Raw genomic sequence first — 4703 nt, forward strand, 5'->3', positions numbered from 1 at the left:
TCTAACACCTAGTGCAATACTGTCCGCTGTCTTTATGCCAACTTTCTTAACTCGACTTCTAACTTTCTCTTGAATGTTCTTCATTCTTCTAAGAATCACTTACTCTTGGTCTGCGAAGGGGTTATGATGCTCTTTAGTGAGCTAAACTCGTCTTTGTACCCCTTGGTATATGGCCTCTATATGGCAATTAGCCGGAGGAGCATAAACTACATGGAGGAAAAATTCATGGAAAGAAGGTACATATTAATTAAAATAGTATGTTAGATGTATTTTTAAATTTACTTTTTTGTAGTTTAGGCTTTTTAAAAGATTCTTAAATACTATTCTCGTTATCTGATCTATATTTAAATTATTTAAAAATGTGGTTTGATAACGTTATCTGTAGAAAAGAAATTTTTATGATAATTGTTAAATTATTATTTATTTATTTTTGTTTGTTTTGTCTTCCAGTCCTATGCTCAATATTGGATAGATGTTTTCAAAGTTCCCTGGAAAAGCTGCCAGCTGAAATCATGGATTTACTCCACAAAAATGTATTCTAACTTTATTTACTTCTACCCTACACTTTCTTCTAAATCACTGCATCCTGATTATCTGCAACTGTACGCTCTACATGCTTGCTCTGCATATAATTGCAAAAATAATGATTTATCTGATTATTATGTAGATGTACCGCAAAAATAAATCCTGAAAAATGAAATAAAAAAAAAAAAAAAACAACTGACAAAGAACAGTATGTCGGACCTAACCCAAAAGTTTTGAGTTTTGTTAATGAACTAGTGCTGTTTGAATGGACAGAGCATCAATATCTCAAAAGACGTTTTGTGTATATTTATTATAACTATTATAATATAATATATATATAATAAATATTATAATATAGTATAACTTGTCATACTAAAATATTATTTGTTGTTATAAATATTATATAATATATAAATTACAATATATATATATAATAACTACTATATATATATATTAAAGTTTGTTTATATTAATTATAACTTTTATTACTATAATAATTATTTCATCAACATATGAGGAGTTCATCTGGAAAATGCGCTAAGTCCAAGTAAATTGAATTTAAGAAAATGAGTAAAAATGAGCTATTCATAATTGTGCATCAACAGAAACTGATATATTTTTTTTCTATTTATAGGAAAAAAAAACTTTGAAAATAGATTTCAATCTATAGATTGTGGAAATGGAATTAACTCAAAAAATTTATATTTGTGACTTAGCGCGTTTTGCATACGGTCTATATGATTAAAATAGATTTTCTTTAAATATTTTGTGTGTGGCTTAAGTAATCAAAACTACTGAGTTTTTTTATGTTGTGTTTGATTTTTTATGTTGTGTTTGATTTTTTATGTTGTGTTTGATTTTTTATGTTGTGTTTTTATGTTGTATTGTATTATAATTTTTAATCATTTCACGAGTAGTTTCTTAATAATTAAATTACAATTTTATAACAGCATATAAATTCTATCTTTGATTTTCGCGTAAACTCTGTAAGATGAGTTTAGTAACTGTCTATTTGCTGAATTTTTCTGTTAATTTGAACGGAAAAAATGAAATATGGAAACCGCGAATTTTACGGAGAAAGTTCTGTAGCTTTTACAACGGGCTTTTTCTGTTGATTTTTTTGTTGATTGAAACCGTTTATTTTTACGGAGAAAATGCTGTCACTTTGCTGCCGGATGTATTCCGTTGAATCTAAGACGAATTTTTTAACACTGAGTAAAAGTAAAAGAACTACATTGTGAATTTGTTACATGCTGAAGTACTGCAAAAAGTATCGACGTATTGTAAAGAAGTAAACGTGCTTTGTTACAACCCAAACTTGTAAAAAGCGGAGAACAAAGCACTGATCCTTGAGCCTTCCGAATCAACAACTCTTATAATCTTTTATCTTAACTGCTGCTGTTACATTTTCAAGCAAAGCCATAATAGCCGTCACCAGCCATTCTTCAACACATAAGTACAACATATATGAAACCTCTCTTGGTACTCTGCCAAAACCTTTCTTTAGTTTATCATATGTCATGCGCAGATTTTCTTTTCCAATATCTTTCTTGAACTTACTTTTCAATAAATATTGCAAATACTGTTGTATCGTTTCCTGGCCTATAATAAAACTGTATGTTATTGATAAATAAAGATTACGTGTATTGATGCAAATTCAGAGTACTCCTTACGGGATATTGAAAAAAACAGGTGTTCCCAAGTCTACAATTCAAGAACTCAAAAAGAGATATGGCTGCAAGACATGCAAAAAGCAGAAATTCCCTGAAAGTTTCCTTATTTTATTTTCAATAGTTTTTTTTTAAATCTTCATTACTTGGTCGGGCAGTTTTGTTTCTCGATATGAACCATATTCTGTTGTCTCCACCTCTTTTTCAAACCTTCATTACTTGGTTGAGCAGTTTTATTCCTCCATATTCTATTGCGTCTTTTTTAAATATTAAACATACAACTTTTTTTGGAATATTAGTCATACAGCTAATGTTCTAATAATTAGGATCTTTCTTGAATGTGTACTGTAGTTTCTTAAAATTACTTACTAGGGGTAGTCCATATTTTACGTCATGCAACTTTTGCTATAATATTATTTAATTTCCTAGCAGTTTCTAGTTATCTAACGAATGCATTTTAATACATATAAATTTTAATTATTATTATTCAATATTACTTTGGAAGTCATTATTTATACACGCGTACAAATAAACAGCCAACAATAATACTAGTATTAAAAACATTTAAATATTCAGTTTATAACTGTTATGATGTCGGTGAAGAGCCGTGGATGATTAATTTTCAAGTTTTAACAAGGTTTGTGGGTACGACTCTCCATAAGAATGTAAGTTTTCGGATTTTAATGTTTTTTTTTATTTTAAGAAAACATGTTTTTGTATTTTGTGTTTTGATGTATCTGAAATTTGTTTTTTCAGATTTTGATTCAAATTTTTTATGGAGCGTCGCTGCTGCTTGGGAAAGTGCATTCATTGATAAAGCGTTCACTGGTGTTTGGGAAAGTGCATTCCATGTGCTTCATTCCAGTCGTTCTTCACAATTCGTACTAGCTGGCGTTCTAGTTTATAGTTATTCTCAAAATATACTTGGCTTTACTGTTTGAAAGTTTTTGCCGGACGAAAAAATTGTCAAGTTTGAGTTGACGTGTGATTTTAAATTGCTCGATTAGGTCTGCTCTTTTACGGCGTTCTTCAGGTGTTGTTAGACTGAGTTGTTGGAATCAATTTTTATAGGATAGGTGATTAATAGATGATACTGTTTTTGTTGCTCGATGTTAAATGCGGCTTGCATAATAAACTCAAGGTTATGTTTTAATTATTATTTAAACTTAATTATAACTATGTTAATTTAATAATTGTATTTTTTTAAAGTTTCACACAACAATGAAAATCAATACATAAATTTTCTAGATTTAAAACTTGATTAAAAATATGTTGCATCACAAAACTAAATACGAGGGGTATTCTATAAAAAATCGTTACAATATCGCTAATCTTCCTCCCCCCCCCCCCTCCCTATGGTGTGACGTAATTTGTGGATGACCCCCTAGTTAGTTAAAGCTACTTTCTAGTTATTAAGTTGATTATATTAGTTTACTGAATTTATTTCGTAAAAATAGCTGTAGTTACAATTATTTTGATAATGTCGAACTTAATGTGACAAAACCGTTAGGTCCACTTGGGTTAGCTAAAAAAAAAATTTAAAAAAAAAAAGGAAAAGAAATATGCAAAAATGTTTTATAAGTCATTCTAAGCTAAGAGTTAAGTTTTTTAAGTGTTCTTAATTAAAGTTAGGCATTTACAAATATATGTTTAGATTGAATTTTTAAAAACAATGTGTATAATAGCAAATAGATAATAAACAATATTACAATATTTTTATTCAAAAAAAGGAATAAAAAATAAAGACTTAACTTATCAATTGATCCACATTAACCCAGATTCAAAAATTACTACAAGCAATTATTTATTATCATCATTATCCAAACCTATCTTTTACAAAGTCTTTTCTTGAGAAAGTCAGGCAGCAACGAGACAGCACTTTTTTCTTAAAAATTTGCTGTATATGGCAAATTTTTTCACAGAATACAAGTGTGATCAAAGCCCAATCATGGTCATTAAATTTTATTTCTAAACAAACCATGTTGCGTTCCAATTGACTCCGCATTGTTTTCATGTAGTTTTAGTGCCTTTAAAAAAACTATACAAAGCCTTCGTTTTTCTCTTCCCATATATTCCATATAAATTAATGAACAATACTTTCGTGTTCCTGAAACAAAAGCCTTATATTAGTATTTTTATTATTAAGCATCAGCTTTAGAGCAAAAATCCAAAGAACCTTTGAATTTTTGCTCTAAAGCCTCTATATTTAAGAACAATATATATATATATATATATATATATATATATATATATATATATATATATATATATATATATATATATATATATATATATATATATATATATATATATATATATATATTCTTTAAGTGACATCTTTACCAGTATGTGTAATAATCTTATAAGCATTAAAACATCATATACGGTATCATACTATTTATTTCTTTTTTTTACGTAATATTTCGGCTCATATAGTAAGAGCCATTATCAAACTGATAAAACCGTTAAAAAAAACCGTTTAAAAATTATAATAAACATAACCAAACG

The 4703-nt window shown here is 28.0% G+C and overlaps 1 long non-coding RNA gene across 1 annotated transcript; it reads right to left on the reverse strand.

The window, feature by feature from the left end:
• Positions 1-3995: 3995 nt before the first annotated feature.
• On the reverse strand, positions 3996-4703 carry LOC136077800 (uncharacterized). The gene is made up of 2 exons (XR_010637293.1): positions 4539-4703; positions 3996-4302 (listed from the first exon to the last, which is right to left on the reverse strand). It is a non-coding gene; the product is annotated as an uncharacterized LOC136077800 (long non-coding RNA).

This window comes from Hydra vulgaris, chromosome 03 (assembly GCF_038396675.1).
Source record: "Hydra vulgaris chromosome 03, alternate assembly HydraT2T_AEP".
In the NCBI taxonomy this organism is placed as follows: Eukaryota; Metazoa; Cnidaria; class Hydrozoa; order Anthoathecata; family Hydridae; genus Hydra; species Hydra vulgaris.